This window comes from Myotis nattereri (assembly GCF_964212035.1).
Source record: "Myotis nattereri genome assembly, chromosome: 4".
Lineage (NCBI taxonomy): Eukaryota > Metazoa > Chordata > Mammalia > Chiroptera > Vespertilionidae > Myotis > Myotis nattereri.
The window spans coordinates 95,377,040-95,394,981 of NC_138079.1; positions in this window are offsets into that span (position 1 = coordinate 95,377,040).

Below are 17,942 nucleotides of genomic sequence, written 5' to 3' on the forward strand. Positions count from 1 at the left end.
TCACCATTGCCAAGTGCCTTCACACACATCACCTCCCTTTTTCCCAACAGTATACATTGACACAGCTTTATTTCTGTCTTCCTTTCTTCCTTTCTTTTCATGCCCCTTTCACAGAAGAGAAATTCCTCAAAGAGAAGAATGGGGTGTCCTGAGGCCTAGCAGGGGGTCAGTGGCGGCCCCCAGGCTGAATCAGGGAGGCTGGTCCCAGGTCCTTCTTTTCTATCACAGCCTCATTGCCTCCCCAAGTTATCATTGTGAATATCACGGTAAACAAGGAACAGGCATCAGAAGTTAGTCTCCTGATTTCCTGTGGCTCTGAGCCCTTCCTACTGGAGTGAGTGTTGCTCACAGTCTGAGGTTGTGCCTGCTTTGTACCCTCACTGGTTGGCATGAATAAATGCCAGGAAGAGAGGGAGGGAGGGAGAAATGGCAGGCTAAATGCAGAATTTGATCTCTATTGTGGCTTATTTGGATATCTATGGGAGGGAAATGTGGGTTTAGGATTGAGGCAGTTGAGTATTCAGCTCCCAGTGCCTCCCTCGCCCAGGTGTGACTTGGGCAAGCTACTCCACCTCTGTCGGCTGCAACTCTGTCATCCTGATAAAGCAGAAAAGAGCACCTATTCTAAGGGATGCTGGGAGACTTTGAAGAGTTACTGTTGTCGTTTACTGGACTTACCTTCTTTTTGCCTCAATATTTCATCAGTAACCTTTGGGCAACCTTCCCAACTCAAATCATTCTAACCTCAGATTCGACCACAAAGAGAAAGAAAATGAATAAGAGCTACGGAGATGGTCACCCTGGAGTTGCAGCGGCCACCTGCATCAGAGGCTGTGGTCTGGGCAATGCTTCTCTGGAAAAACCTAAGCAGCAGGGTGTCCCTCTGGGTCTGAGAGGAACAAGCCACCACCCACCGCTCTGTCTTGGTATAACCTTCCTTCAGGTGGTGAGCTCGGCTTGGTGGGAGCTTGATAAATGTTTGCGGAGCTGAGCCATTGATCGAGCAGGGAGTAGGGAGTACAAATCACCATCCTGAGGCCCCTGTGGAGCTGTCAGGGAGAAAAGGTTATAAACTCATCCAGCCCAGAAGACAGGACAAGAACCACTGTCTGCAGCTTAGAGAGAAGCAACTCCCACTCTATATAAAGAAGCCCTTTCTAATAACTAGGATTTCCAGAAATCCAGTCCTCTGCCTTTTATGTGGCAAAATGAGCCACTGGGTACATTCAAGCAAAGACTCCCTGATCATCTAACAAGCACTCACAGGACTGGAGATCAGATTAGAGCGTATCTGAAACACTGGGCCCGTGTGGTCCAATATGGAAGCCACAGTCACGTGTGGCTTTCAGACACCTGAAATGGGGCTGGGTTGATTAGTGTATGCTGTGAGTGCAAAACAGACAACAGACTCCAGGGACTTCAGACCCAAAAAAGGGTTCAAAATACCTTGTTCATAATTTTTACATTGGTCGCATGTCAAAGTGTTGATACTTGGTATTTATTGTGTTCAAGAAAATATATTCTTAATATTCATCTCACCGCAACAAAGTCTAAGCTATAGAAAAAAGAATAGGATTCAACTCAGGTTTTTCAATATAAAAGTGGATGCAGGGTTACAACCAATACATTTAAAGTGTCAAAACACTGAAATGTGGCAGTTTGTAATTTTTGTTTTTCTATATATTTTTTTCTATATAGGGATGGACCACAATGAAAATCTTGGAGAAACAAATACAACAAGAAGAGAAATCAAGTCCATAAGATTTTGGAGTAAAAATGGAAAGTAAAGTTAACAAAATATGTTGTTATGCTTCATTTGGGGCTTAAAAAAATACAAAATAAATAAATATTAATAATGGGAAAATTGATCTCACCTGTTTCTTTATGTTTTTAATGTGGCTACTAGAAAATGTTTTACTGCACGTACAGGCTCCCTTTGCATTTCTTGTTAGAATTCTGCAGGATTTTTTTTTTTAACATCGATTTGTTGTTCTACTTACTCATGCATTCATTGGTTGATACTTGTATGGGCTCTAACTGGGGATCGAACCTGCAGCTCTGGCGCATCAGGACGATGCTCCAATCAACCAAGCTACCGAGCCAGGTTGGGACAGGGTCACTTTAGCTTTTAAGGCCAGCTGCTTCTCTCTGAAACAGTAGAACAATCTCCAAGTCAGAGTCCACAGTGGAAGAGAGAGAAAGAGAGAGAGAGAGAGAGAATTAGAAAGTATCTTAAAATGCCCACTTCACCCTTCCATTGAAAAATTTTAGATCTGCACGACACCTTGAAGATTATCTAATTTGGGAATCAGCAAACTATAGCCCAGAGCCCAGCCCTGTCTACTGCCTTTCCTGGTTATTGAGGTGAGATTCATATCGCGTAAAATTCTCCACTTGAAAGTTGCAATTTATTAGTGCTTTCACATTCTTGTGCAAGCATCACCTCTATCTAGTTCCAAAACATTTTCATCACCCCAAACGGAAACCCAGCACCATGAAGCAGCCACTCCTCATCCCCCCTTCTCCCCTGCCCCTGGCAACCACTGATCTACTTCCTGTACCTTTGGATTTGTCTGTTGTGACTATTTCATATGAATGGAATCCTACAATATGTGACCTCTTGTGTCTGGATTCTTTCACTGAGTATAATAATTTTGAGGTTCATCCCTATCAGAGCATGTATCAGTGCTTCATTCCTTTTTATGACTGTATACTATTCCATTGTGTGTTTAAACCATGTTTTGTTTATCTGCTTGTCTGTTGATGGACATTTTGGGTTGTTTCCATGACCAGCTGTTTTTGTAAATACAGTTTTGTCAGAACATGGCCTCGCCAATTCATTTACACACCATCTGTCACTATTTCCCCACAACTATAGACTTGAGTAGTTGCAACAGAGATCACATGGTGCGGAAAGCCTACAGAATTTACTATATGGTCCTTTGCATAAATAATTTGCTATCCTTTAATCTAGTAAAGGCAACTCCTTAAACACCTTTTTTCTTTTCTTAGACACCTCTTTTGAGGTGAAGGAACTGAGTCTAAACTGCCACCTACCCTTCCCTTCAAAAATCAGCTTCATTTCTATCATGGATTAAATGTTTGTGTCCCTTACCTCAAATTTTATATGTTGAAGCCCTACCCCACAATGTGATAACATTTGGAGCTGGGGCCTTTGGAAGGTGGCTAGGGTTAGATGAGGCCATGAGGATGGGGCCCTCCTGGTGGGATTAGTGTCCTTATAAGGAGAGAAAGATCTCTTTTTCTCTTTGCTCAGGCACAGAGGAAATTATAGCGGAGGGGCAGCCATCTGCAAGATAGGAAGAGGGCTCTCACCAGGAGCCAAATTGGCCAGCCCTTGACCTTGGACTTCCAGTCTCCAGAACTGTGAGAAATACACTTCTGTGGTTTCAGCCTCCCCGTCTATGGCATACTGTTATGGTAACCCCAGTGTCCACAGACATTCCTTTTGTTGTAAATGGAACCAACATCTTGGCATCTGGTGGCGGCGGCAATGGTTGGTGTTCATTGGCTTGCGTCACTTCAGTCTCTCCCCCGTCATCACATCATGTGCTCTTCTGGGTCGTCTCCTGTCCTAAATCCACTAGTCATTGAATTTGGGGCCAACCAGATAATCCAAAATGATCTAATCTCAAGGTCATATTCTCAAGGTCACATTCGCTGGTTCTGGGTGGACATATCTGCTGGGAGGCTGCCTCTCCACACACCACAGGTATCCAACACCGTGACCCCGGCACGAGCAGCTTTCATTCGCAGAGGCACACCAGCCAGCATTTGCAAAGTGTTTATCAGGAGCCAGACTCTGTACAAAGTGATTTCCACCCCTTAGCTCCTGTATTCCACTCTCGATTTGTTCCATCTCAGCACAGGGAAGTGTGGCTGTCATTTCCCCAGGCCCTCAGTGCCTGCAGAACAATGGCACGTGAGTTAATAAGTGGCACCATCTGCAAGGGGAAGAGAGCGGCCGCCCTTCCTCCCCTGCCGTCCATTCTCCTTTGATGGCCCATAATTTGATCACTTACAGCACGTAAGTGATAGCTTCACAAGAGGCAGCTCTTTTATCTTCTCCACGGCTTTCATTCCGATGGAGACAAGGTTTCAGAATTCCTTCAAACTGACTGGTTTCTTGACAGCTCTCGTAATGGTGCTGGTGTGGGATGCGAGGGGCAGCGGGGAGGGGATACAAACAAGTTTTTAAAGAATGTCCAAGCTTGGGATTTCCAGCAGCACTTGGTGCCAAGGAGAAGTTAAAGCAGTAAAATAACAGCAGCAGCAGCAATAAAAGCTGGCGTGTCTACTGATTGCTTTCCAGGCTCACTCCGTTCAATCCCGCAACAACGAGAGGGGAGGTACTAAATCCCTCCCCATTTTACAGATGAGGAAGCTGAGGCTCGTTGAGGATAAGCACTTTGCCTGCAGCTATGGAGCTAGAAAAGAGCGAGCTGGGGTTTGAACCCAGGAGAGCTGGCGGCAGGGGCATGGTCTGCACATCTGCGTTGTTCTACAGCAAGGAACCAGGTAAGTTCTAAGTCAGTGAGTGAGGAAGCAATCACCAAGACTCAGAATTGTTCTAGACAAGCCTGGACATAGTCTATAAAGCAGTGGGGGACCGTGGCTGTCATAGAGGGAGAGCATGCATGTACAGCCTACTGGGTGGAGACCCTGGCACATTCAAGAAGAGCTGGGCAGACACCCGGCTCGCTGACAGGTGAGAGAATCCAGGCAGGGAGAACAGCCCATGCAAAGACCTAGACCCAAGAGGGAAGCCAATGAGTGAATCAGATATTGCTATGAATTATGAATATTCCTTGGGAACAGCTCTTGAGGACACACAATAGCAAATGCCTACGTGGACCTCAGACACAGTCCTGGGAACTTTGCATATATTCCCTCATGTGATCCTTGCAGCAACCCTGTGAGCTGGGTACTACCATAACCAGCTTTTTCAGCCTCCAGAGGACGGACCATTTTGGGCGAGCTGCCAAAGCTCCTGTTACGTGGTCACTACAAAGACAAATATTGAAAGTTCCGGTCCGCGCGATTTTCCTTCTCCATGCACATTTCTGGTGCTGCAGAAAATATTTTGACATCTGCTCATAGCCAGTTCTAACAAGTACCTTTTTCTCTTCCTTGTGCTAAACAGAATGTGAAAATTAAATATAAGGAGCAGACTTTGCTGGTAGGACCTTAAGAATAATATGGGCCTCAATGATTAGAGCACAAACTCTGAATCAGACTGGACAGAGCGCTAATCCCAGCTCTGCTGTGTGACCTTAGACAAGCAACTTTGCCTCACTGTGCCTCAGTTTCCCCACCTAGTATAAAGGGGGTGATAATCAGGTTGTTGTGAAAATTAAGTGATTTAACATCATAAAGCAAGATTCAGCATACTTTTTCGGTAAAGGACCAGATAGTAACTATTTTCAGCTTTGTATGCCACACCATCCCTAGGCCATGGGCTAGGATGGGACTATTGTCGGCTGGCTTCCCATCCCAACTGAGCCTCTTACTAGCTGGGTGACTTGATGCAAGTTACTTACCTCTCTGATCCTTGGCTTTCTCATTTACAAATGGGTGTGACTAGTAGAACCTACCTGCTAGGGCTAAAGGGAGACTAATGAGATACTGCTTACAAAACCCTCAGCACGGAGTCCGGCACACAGTCAAGACTCAGTAAGCACCAGTGTTATTATTACTAATACAAATTGCTGCCCATTTTCTAAAGTGTCTGGGCATAGTCAGCCCTGGCATCCTCAGTCCACCCTCCATTTCTCACTGGACTGCATTATAGTTATCTGCGCGCATGCCTATTTGCTTGTCCACTACTCTCTAACTGTGAGCTCCCTGAGCCCAGGATGGCAAGGCCTGGTACACAGTAGGTACTCAATAAACTCTGCTAGAATGAATGATTACCCGTCTTTTTTTCCTATGTCCAAGCTAAACTGAACCCAAATATGAATTTCCCCTCTGAAATAAACCCAGGAAAAGCAGAGCCAGGTGAGGTGAATGGACACTTATTGGCTGGTCTGTTAGACTCATAGAAAACCAGGGCAAGATGTGAAAAGGGGAGAACCAGAGACACAAGGATGCTGAAGGTCACCCAGCAAGTCCAAGGCGAAGGAAGGCCTGGAAATCAGAGCTTGAGCATGGGCTATTACTTGTCTATCATATCCCTCTCCTTTCTGCGTTTCTTCTTTTCTCCTTCCCTCAGTCACCCAACAGATGAAGGCTCCCTCCAGATGGAAGTTTACTGAAGCAGGTGGCTAGAGAGTCCCCAAAGGTCTTAAAAGGTGAGCCTGGATTTAATGAATTCAAGTGTTCTCCGTGGCAGGCCCAGCCAATGTTGAATTCCTCTGACAATAGCCCGCCTGTATAGATTTGTTCACTAAGATGAGCTCAAGGGTCTGGGCTGGGAAGCCCACAGGACTGGAGCCCAGGGCGGGTCGCACACTTGGACCAGGGAAGTGAGGAGGCTTTGGCTCTGCAAGGAGCTCTATGAAGGGATCACCACCCATACTGATGCCCCCATCTCGTCTTATCCTCAGGATCCTGAGCCTCTGTCTCCTGCTACAACAATAAAGGCAAATAAGTGATGAAATCATTGAGGATGTGCCAAGTGCTGGCTCCTGGCAAACAGGGTCTCATTTAAGCTTCACCACAACTCAGTGAGGTGGAAATTGCCTCTATTGCAGAAATTGCTCGTTGCTTCTCAGTATCCTCCCTTCTCCTGTTAGTAATCGAGCCTTCTCCAAAGTTTAGCAAGATGCATATAGATAGAAATGACACTTCCCAGCTTCCCTTGCAACTAGATTTGACCATGTGACTAAATCTAGCCAATGGGAAATAAACAGGTGATATATGAAGCTTCCATGTCACCTCCTAAAAAGGAATTGTTAGTCCCCTTCCATAGGAATTGTTGCTGGGAGCCCACTTTTGCCGAGCTGATGTTGGCAGAGTGACGAAGTAGAAGGGACCTGGATCCTTAAATGACTTCAAGGAGTAGAGATTCCAGCCTTGAGGCGTTCACCTTAAGATTCTTGTGCAAAAGAAATAAACTTCTATATACTTACAATCACTGGCTTTGAGGCCTCTTTGTTACAGCCCTGTATCCTAACTGATACATTTGTAGTACCCTAAAAAATGCATCCATCTGGTGGATGAGGAGATGAGTCACAAAGTGATCATGTGAGTTGACCAAGAGCTGTGTTTGACCCCAAAGTCTGTTATTGTCCTGGTCATGCTGCCTCTCAATTATGAAATTATGCTGTGCATGCTTCATCAGCTTATAAAGTCCTTTCACATACAAGGATGTCGGGGGTTTTTAGACTCCCTCTAGCCTTGTGAGCAAAAGAGTATGCCTCTCATTGTACAGATGAGGAAACTGAGGCCAGGCAGGTTTAGGTGGTGCCCAAGCTTATGCAGGTGGCAAGAGACAATGCTAGGATTTGAGCAGAGTCCTGGCTTTAAAGGCAGTCCCCCTCTACTGACCCACAGCCACCCAGCTATTTCAATATTGATAAGATCCCCTAGAGAAAGGCTTCACAGGGCTGTCCCCACAGTAGAAATGCCATTATAAAGTCACAGGTGGCCGGCTGTCTCTGGCTGGGTTCCCCAGGAGCAGGCCCTGAGACAAGGTGTATTGGTCAGGGTTCTCCAGAGAACAGAACGAATGGGATATATATGTATGTATCATAAGGTATTGGCTCACACAGTTATGAAGGCTGAGAAGTCCCACAATCTGCCCTCTATGAGCGGGAGAGTCAGAAAAGCCAGTGGTGTAGGAAGAGTAAGAAAATCAGTGGTGCAGGTAGAGTCAGGAAAGCCAGTGGCGTAGTGTGAAGGCCTGAGAACCAGGGAGCTGATGGTGCAGATTCCAGACCCAGGAGCCCGAGGGCAGGAGTAGAGCAATGTCCCAGCTCAGCCATCAGGCCCAGTGAAGTCGACACCTAAAACGAGCCATCACACCAGGATCCTAGTGCAAGTACTCTATTTGGAAGGAGATCCAGACGCGTGAGCAGGAAGAGTAGGAAAGTGAGACAGGGAGGGAGGGGCAGGCAGCCAGGATGCACCGTGGAGCGCCATCCCACCATCCCACTGTGCAGAACACCCCTCAGAGTCTCTGCCTAAGGCAGTGGTTCTCAACCTTCCTAATGCCACGTCCCTTTAATACAGCTCCTCATGTTGTGGTGACCCCCAATTTCATTGTTACAAATTGAACATAATTAAAGCATAGTGATGAATCACAAAAACAATATGTAATTATACATGTGTTTTCTGATGGTCTTAGGCAACCCCTGTGAAAGGGTCATTCGACCCCCCAAAGGGTCGGGACCCACAGGTTGAGAACCGCTGGAAGGAGTGGTGAATCGGCAGTATTTTCCACCAACGCCCAGCCTTTGTGGGCTGAGGGGCTGCTTCTAGCGGGCTCCCTCTGACACGTCCAGCCGCCCCCACGCAGAGGCACACTGTGTTGTCAGCCAGAGGGTCCTCAGGTAGTGAAGTAGCACACAAATCACAGCAACCAGCCTGAAGCCGTCCTGTCCCTTACAGCAGACTGGGGGGTGATGCAGTCCGTGGGTTATTTTACAGACGGCACTGTGCTTGCGCCACATGTCGCAAGAACCAAGAACCTTCAGTCTAAGGAACTCAAGAAATGGAAGTGCGGCCACTGGGGCCCTTCATGAAGCGAGGGGTCCTTCAATAAGGATGATCCCGTGCTTGGACCAAATACCGATAAATACAGAACTCGCCAGCCAAACCCTGCCAGATGGGAATTGGCTTTGTGCTTTCTCTTGACTCTAGACCAGCCGTGGGCAAACTACGGCCCGTGGGCCGGATCCGGCCCGTTTGAAATGAATAAAACTAAAAAAAAAAAAAAAAAGACCGTACCCTTTTATGTAATGATGTTTACTTTGAATTTATATTAGTTCACACAAACACTCCATCCATGCTTTTGTTCCGGCCCTCCGGTCCAGTTTAAGAACCCATTGTGGCCCTCGAGTCAAAAAGTTTGCCCACCCCTGCTCTAGACAGTAATTGACCAAGTTTCAAAACCCTCCAATCAAAACTTGCCCCAGCCCTGGCAGGTGTGGCTCAGTTGGTTGGGCATCATCTCGTGCAATAAGAGGTCGCCAGTTCAATTCCTGGTCAGGGCACAAGCCCAGGTTTCCGGCTCAATCCCCAGTAGGGGGCATGCAGGCGGCAGTTCATTGATGTTTCTCTTTCACATCGATGTTTCTCTCTCCCTCTCCCTTCCTCTTTCTCTTTAAAATCAATAAAAACTTTTTTTAAAAAAAAACTGCCCTTAAAACTTGCCCAGACCCCAGACCAGGGAGTCTTCTGCAAGGTGGCTCAGCATTCAATAAAAAGCTCTTTCTTTTCTCAAAGGCCAGTGTCATCATTGTGGCTCCTATGCACACAGGGCATCAGGCCTTTGCTCAGCAACAATAGAAGCACAGGAAGAGGGAGTCAGGTGGAGACAGAGGCAGAGGTCCTCAGGGTGCCAACATCTCCCACCATAATAGTGCTGGGACACTCCGTGCTAACTGGTCTACCTCCTCACAGTACAGAAAAGAATGAGGAAATCTCATGTTAGACAGATAACTGGTTCAGGGAGGGTCAGCTCTGATTTCAAAACCACATTTGCTTGATTTTAAGGTACTATTGCCTGTAAGATGCACATTGGGTATAATAACAGCTTTTCCCAACTTTATTTTTTTTAATCTGTTTTTATTGATTTTAGAGAGGGGAAAAAAAGGAAGAGGGATAGAGAGAAACATCAATGAGAGGAAAACATCATCCATCAGCTACCTTCTGCACAACCTCTACTAGGGATTGAGACCGCAACCTGGGCATGTACCCCGACCAGGAATGGAACTATGACCTCTTGGTTCATAGGTCAATGCTCAACCACTGAGCCATACCAGCTGGGTGCTTTCCCCAACTTTAAAAAAACTACTATATGCCGAAACCGGTTTGGCTCAGTGGATAGAGCGTCGGCCTGCGGACTGAAAGGTCCTGGGTTCGATTCCGGTCAAGGGCATGTACCTGGGTTGTGGGCACTTCACCAGTGGGGGATGTGCAGGAGGCAGCTGATCGATGTTTCTCTCTCATCGATGTTTCTAACTCTCTATCTCTCTCTCTCTGCCTCTCTGTAAAAAATCAATAAAAAAAATTTAAAAAAAAAAGTTAAAAAAAAAAAAAATAAATAAATAAATAAATAAACTACTGTAAATGAGTATAAAAACCATACTAAAAAAAAAAAAAAAAAACTCATTTCAGATGTGTTAAGAAGCTTAAAAGAAAGCATTTCAAACTCCAGATGCTATGGCTTGGCTTTGTTCTCCCCATAAGAACACTTGTACCCTCTTGACCCTCTGTTCCAAGCTGGACCTAGAAAATGGAGTTATTTTGTTTGAATATCAGTTCTGGCTCTGAAGTTCTGTATTTCTTCTTGCTTGCAACATCCCTGTCATGGCAACACAATGCACATTTGCATTTCAAAACTACCCCTCCCTCCTCCGCACCTTAAAAGGAGAATGAGGATCCCATTTTACCATTTAACAACAGACTACAAAGCTATTTCAGCCACTTTGTGACCAGGTGCCCTCCTGTAGGCAACAAAAGGAGCTGCAGTTCCTTGTCAGCATCTTTAACATGCACATTTAGCGATTAGAGGCATCAGGGGCTGGCTAATTTTGTTGTAAAGGGAAAGTAAGAGAGCTAACATTTTTTTTAACTTACTAGTGCATATACTTAATGTCTTCGTCCATTTATGCCGCTATAGCAAAATATCATAGATTGGGTAGCTTATTTTAAAAAAAAAAAAATTCTTTTTCATAGGTCTGAAGGCTGGGAAATCCAAGATCAGAGTGTCAGCAAATTAGGTGTCTGGTGGCTCTCAACCCTCTGTGGGTTGCAGACACCGAGTTGGGTGGAAGGGAAAGAACTAACATTTCTTAATTGACTGCTGTGCCTAGATGCTGCATTAATGACTTGATCATTTCATCCAAGCCCCACAACCCCTCCAGAAACGAAAGAAACTAAATGTCAGCGGGGATGTGTCCCTTGCCCAAGATCACATAGCTGGCAAGTTGCAAATCTGACCTAATGTTGATGAAATCGAAGGGAGAGAGAGGAGGGAAAGGGGGAAAAGGAAGAATTCCATCCTCAGAAGAGCTACCCTCCCCCGGATGTTAGACCACCTGGTGTTGCTAAGTAACAAGGCAGGCTAGCTCTGCTTTGATTCCTAAAGATAGAGATGGAATCACCCTGAGAACAGAGGTGGAAACTTTCCTTTTCCTTTCCTTTCCTTTCCCTCCTAAACATTCCCCAGCCTCCATCAGCAGACCAGAGTCCTGGGCTGTGAGATTTATCTTGTTATCTGTTCCCTGGTCCGTGTAATTTAGCATGTCGCTTTTATTGGCCTTTTTCTTTCTCCTTCGCTCTGAAAAAGTTTTAGAGAAGAGTAAATCTAGCCTCTTTATAATCCTACATGAATCTCTCAGACTCTGTTTTTCCACTTTGGGGGTAATAAAATCAGTTGCTATATATTAAGCTGCATTAGCACAGCTGCCTGACAAGCATTGTATGTACATGGCTAGTTGAGGAGGCTGCAGGCTGCTCCAGGCCCTGCTATCTATGCAATCCCCTGCAATATTTCCACCATTAAAGATTCATTCTTTTGGTTATTCAAAAGCCATCTGTAAAATCAGATGAGCCTGGGAGAAGGGACAGAGACCCAATATCCACTAATTCTTAACCTTCTTATGGTTTGAGAATGTTGGGGGTGGGGGGTGTAGGCAGGGGGCGGGAAGAAGGAAGGCTATGGATCTTCTTCCTAGAAAAATGCAGACAGATGCGAAATCCTACATAACTCTTGGACCCAGAGGGAAACCCTGCCTGACTCATCAACTGATAGCTCAGGAAGTGAGCTGAGAGAATGGGATTATCCTACCTTGGCAAGAATTGAGGCCCTGCAGAGAAAAAAGCCGATAGGTTTAAGGAGAGTTGGGGAGGTGGGAGGAAACCAAAGAGCTTAAGGGACAAGGAGGGGAAGAGGATGGGAAAATTGAACTCAGTTTGTTGAAAGATAATCTTCAAGTGAGGAGGAGGAAGCCGCTACCAGAATCTGAAGACAGAGTTGCAAGGAGAAGACTGTCAGACAGGAGCTGTGACCTTCCCTCAAGAGATGCAGTTGACCTTAATTGACCCTGCAAGGAGGGAACAAAGCAAATAAATACCTTGCCCGGCCAGTGTGGCTAAGTAGTTGAGCATCAACCCATGAACCAAGAGGTCACCGGTTTGATTCCCCGTCAGAGCACATGCCAGGGTTGGGGACTCGATCCCCAGTAGGGGTGTGCAGGAGGCAGCTGATCGATGTTTCTCATCCATGTTTCTATCTCTCTATCCCTCTCCCTTCCTCTCTCTAACATATATAAACACATATTTAAAAAAGAAAATAAATGTCTTGACCTCAGTGCCCCCTTCTTCTAATGTTACTGTTCCCATTTTCAGATGAGCAAGATGAGGCTCAGGGAAATGAAGTCAACAAACTATCCAAGGCCACACAGCTAACTACCCAAGGCCACACAGCTAACTACCCAAGGCCACACAACTAACTACCCAAAGCCACACAGCTAACTATCCAAGGCCACACAACTAACTACCCAAGGCCACACAGCTAACTATCCAAGGCCACACAGCTAACTATCCAAGGCCACACAACTAACTACCCAAGGCCACACAGCTAACTATCCAAGGCCACACAACTAACTACCCAAGGCCACACAGCTAACTATCCAAGGCCACAGCTACCAAGCGGCAGAGCCAGGATCCACACCCAGCCAGGTTTTCGTATTACCTGGGCTAAGCTTGGGAGGTAAGGCAGAGAACTGGGAACATTAGATGGGAACATTAGCAGTTTCTCTCCTTCTTTTTAATTTCAAAATTTAGTATTGAAACGAGAGTGTTTTACTGTTAAATGGAATGGAATTGAGGGAAGATGACCCTTCCCCCACCCCAATACTATGCCCAGGTGGCACCTTGGGATTGGAGGGGTGGGAGGAGTCTTCAGCCTGCTGTCTTCTTGGGGGACAGCAGAGCTGGGGGCAGGCCCGAGCAGGGTGCTGTGAATGAGGGAGACAAAAACCCGCATCTCTCCCAAATGCCTCCAAGTGACATCCAGTCCCAAGGGCTGAGGACACAATGATTAGTGGGTCAAGACCATTTGGCTTTTATTAGAAATTTCAAGTAATCTGCTCCTGAGCCTGGGCAACTTTTGATGGGCGTGGGCACTACCCAGGGGCTGCCCTCAGGACTGAGCCTTTTCATACCTTCCAATCTGAGGCAGGGGGAAGGTGGAAGGAGGATGGGCCTGTTCTCTTTCTACAAAGCACCGCCATCTCCTTTGGGAGGGCAGGAGCACTGGGAAGTCTTTAAGATCCAGCCCAAACATTCTTAGAGGTGTGCAGGCATGGGCTAATCACAGCATAGGGTGCCGTGCCCAGCACTTACCTCAGTAAATATTGGCTGTTGCTACTGCCATTATGGTGGTTGTCATTATTATGATTATCATCATTACTATTGGGATCCTTGTGCTACCACACTGGACTATTAAAGAAATTAAATGAGATGATCCGTTGAAAGCACTTAGCACATAGTAGAAACTCAATTATGATATCTATCTTTATGATTATGATCATTCCACTGAGACATTAATGAAACAACCAACATTTTGGAAAATGTGTCCAAGGAACCAGAAAGGTAAATTGCCAGTTTTTGCAACCTAACGGCACCAGGCTAGCTCAGAGTAGCAACAAAAAATGGGACATTGTGGATCTCTGCTAATGAATATACAACCTCAGTAACCAAACCAAAGACACCTGTCCAAATATACACACGCCCTGGCCAGGTAGCTCAGTCAGTTTAAGCATCGTCCCATACACCAAAAGGTTGTGGGTTCAATTCCTAGTCAGGGCCTTACCTATGTTTCAGGTTTGATTCCTGTTCGGGGCACCCAAGGTAGGCAACTGATCAATGTTTCTCTCACATCGATGTCTCTCTATTTATCTCGCTATCTATCTTCCTCTCTCTCTCTTAAACCAATAAACATATCCTTGGGTGAGGAGATATATATATATATCAAATTAATCCTACCATTTTCTAAAAAAACAACCGTTCTCTCAGCAGACAATTGAATTCAAACACTCATTCATTCATTCATTCATTCAATAAAGAACTTTGATTTTGGCCTTGTGAGACTCGTCGAGCCAAAACACACCTGGACTTCTGCCCTCCAGAACTGCCACGTAATTGATGGGTAGTTTTTAAGCTGCTAAATTTGTTGTAATTTTTTACAGCAGCAGCAGAAACGAGTACACCCCCACAGGCTGTGAGAAGCTCAAGTCCTGGGGAGGGGTCCTGAAGGCTGAGACCCCATAGAGACAGAGGCGGAGCACCAGGAGCCAGTCGGGCCTTCGGATGACTCCAGCCCCCACTGTGCCTGAGTGAGCACTGCTTGAGAGACCCCAAGCCAGAGCCGCCCAGCTGAGCCCAGCCACGCCACAGGAGTGGGAGCGGTGATGATCAATTGACTTTTTAAGCCACCTAGTTTCCCTGAATAGAAACCCAGACGTCTCTGAGTATAAATGAGAGATAACACCCTAATGCAGCGGTTCTCAACCTGTGGGTCGCGGCCCCTTTGGCGGTCAAAAGACCCTTTCACAGGGGTCACCTAAGACCATCCTGCATATCAGATATTTACATTGCGATTCATAACAGTAGCAACATTACAGTTATGAAGTAGCAATGAAAATGATTTTATGGTTGGATCACCACATGAGGAGCTGTATTTAAAGGGCCAGAAGGTTGAGAACCACTGCCCTAATGCCTTTGGAACAGTAAGCGCTCCATCAATGTCGGCAGATGCAGCTTTACTATGAGCACTTCCACCTGACAGATGAGGAAACGGGGACTTGGAGAGGTTCAGGGGCATGTAGAGCTGGGACGTTCCACCGCTGTGTCTGACTCTAGATCCTGCTCTTCCCACGGCCCTGGGCTGGCTCCTGACCCTCCCGCCTGCTCACAATGAAGGTGGTTATATTTCTTCCAGGGCAGCTGGCTTCCACGCTACCAGGCCAGTTAAGGCCATCCCCTTCTGCCGCCCATAACCTGGCTGCAGGAGGCTCACGCCCAACCCTTCCCCCCTGTCCCCCCAAGACTCTGGCATCCTTAGATTCCATTTCCTCTACCAGAGGCTGCAGGAAAGGTCAGCTGGGCATGAAGGGTGCGCTAGCCAGCCTGGTGCCCACTGCTCAGCCCTGCCTCCCCCTCCCCTGTCTCTATGGTCCGAGAACCAAGCACAGGAGTCTGCCTCTGCTCCTAGGCCAGCGTCACAGCCAGGGCTGCTGGGCTGGCGTGGCTTTGAGCTCAGTAGATTCATTTCCACGTGAGCCTGCAGCGTCCAGCTTCCTGAACAGAATAGCAATGACCGGTTCCATCACCCACGCTCCCTCCAGTGGAAGCTGAAAGACCAGATGTGTAGCTGAGAAGGGGTCCGGAGTGTGGGACCCGGGGCAGCCTCCTCCTCCTCCTCCATAAGAAGCAGGGGGAGAACACAGCGAAGAAAGGAATGTGTTTTTCTCTGTTTTTTCTCTTCCCTTCCTTCACCTGCTCCTCTTATCATTTTCTCCCCCTCATTTCTTCACTCCTAGCCTCTTTGCTTTTTCTTTTTTTTAATTATTATTTTTCAATTACAGTTTACGTTCAATATTATTCTGTATCTGTTTCAGACATACAGTGTAGTGGTTAGACAATCATGTACTTTATAGATTCCCCCCACCCCATAATTCCAGTACCCATCTGGTACCGTAGTTATCACGATATTATTGACTGTATTCCCTCTGCTGTAATTTACATCTCTGTAACTGTTCTGTAACTACCAATCTGTACTTCATCCCTTCACCTTTTTCACCGGGTTCCCCAGCACCCCTCCCCTCCGGCAATGGTCAGTCCGTTCTCTGTAGCTTTGCGTCTGTTCTATTTTGCTTGTTTGTTTTGTTCTTCTCTCTCCCGACCCCCACCCCCACCCCCCACCGCCTCCATTCTGGCTCTTGAGGATAGAACTGGCAGACTGGAAACCATTGGCACTCAAGGCAGGATGCCCAGGGGGCCGGAGCCTTTTCACTCTCCTCTGTACTTCAGGGCACCAGACCGTACGCCCAACCCCGCCAAGAAGAGAAGGGCTGTCCATTTAGCTTTTAAGATTCCATATAGCTGAAACCGGTTTGGCTCAGTGGATAGAGCGTCGGCCTGCGGACTGAAAGGTCCCAGGTTCGATTCCGGTCGAGGGCATGTACCTGGGTTGCGGGCATATCCCCAGTAGGAGATGTGCAGGAGGCAGCTGATGGATGTTTCTCTCTCATCGATGTTTCTAACTCTCTATCTCTCCCTTCCTCTCTGTAAAAAATCAATAAAATATATTTAAAAAAAAAAGATTCCATATATAAGTGAAATCATATGGTATCTGTCCTTCTCTGACTTATTTCACTTAGCATAATGTCCTCTATGTCCATTCATACTGTTGAAAAGGTAAGATTTCATGTTTGGGGTTTATTGTTTTGTTTTTTAAGTATGTGTGTGTGTGTGTGTGTGTGTGTGTTATTGATGATAGAGAGAGAGGAAGGGAGAGGGATAGAGAGAAACATCGATGAGAAACATCATTGATCAGCCTTCTCCTGCACGCTCCCTGCTGGGGATTAAGCCCACAACCCAGGCATGTGACCCTATCAGGAATCGAACCAGTGACCTCTTGGTTCATGGGTCGATGCTCAACCCAGGCTCATGTTTGTTTTATTTTGTTTTGTTTTTTGGCCAAGTAGTGTTCTAGTGTGTAAATGTACCACAGCTTTCCTATCCACTCATCTACTGATGGGCACTCGGGTTGCTTCCATTTCTTGGCCATTGTGATGCTGGGGGTGCATATATTCCTTTGAATTAGTGCTTGGATATATTGAATTAGTGTTTTGGGTATCTTTGGATATATTCCCAGAAGTGGAGTCGCTGGGTCATAAGGAAATTTCATTTTTAATTTTTGAGAAACCTCCACACCGTTTTCCGCAGTGGCTGCACCAATCTGCATTCCCACCAACAGTGGACAAGGGTTCCCTTTTTCTCACATTCTTGCCGAAACTTGTAGTTTATTGACTTATTGATGATAGCCATTCTGACAGGTGTGAGGTGATATCTCGCCATGGTTTTAATTTGCATTTCCCTGATAATTAGTGATGTTGAGCAACTTTTCACATGTCTATTGGCCATCTGTATGTTTTCCCTGGAAAAGCATCTATTCTGGTCTTCTGCCCACTATTCTCTCTTGTCCCTCTCTGTAAATCATTCTCTCCCTCCTCTCTCTCCTTTTTGTGTACACACATACGTGCATAGTCACACACACACACACACACACACACACACACACACACACACCATCTTCATAACCCAGGAGAGGGCACCAGCCCAGCCATGGAGCTACAGAGTGGAGACCTTGGCAGGCAGGCTTCTTAGATCTCAAGCCCAGAGGAGCTGCTGTGGCCTCTGAAGGCAGCAGCTTCCTCCACCCCTGAGGGCACCTCTGCCAAGCACCAGAGGAAAGGCTTTGTAGGGACAGGTGTCCTCCTCTCCCAGTCCCTGCTGCCCATCCCCGCCCACCTCTGCCCTCCGGCTATTCTAGAGGCCTGGGTGGTGGGGAGGACTTGCGGGCCGCACTCAGAGGGGGTGGCTGGGTCCCCAGACAGCCAATGTTCCCTCTGTTGTAGAAGGCCAGAGAAAATCCAAGCAACACTTTAGAGAAGTGGAGTTACACAGTTTATTACGCCGGTGGACTCAGTAGAATAATTTCCCAAGTCTGAGCAAAGTAACATGCA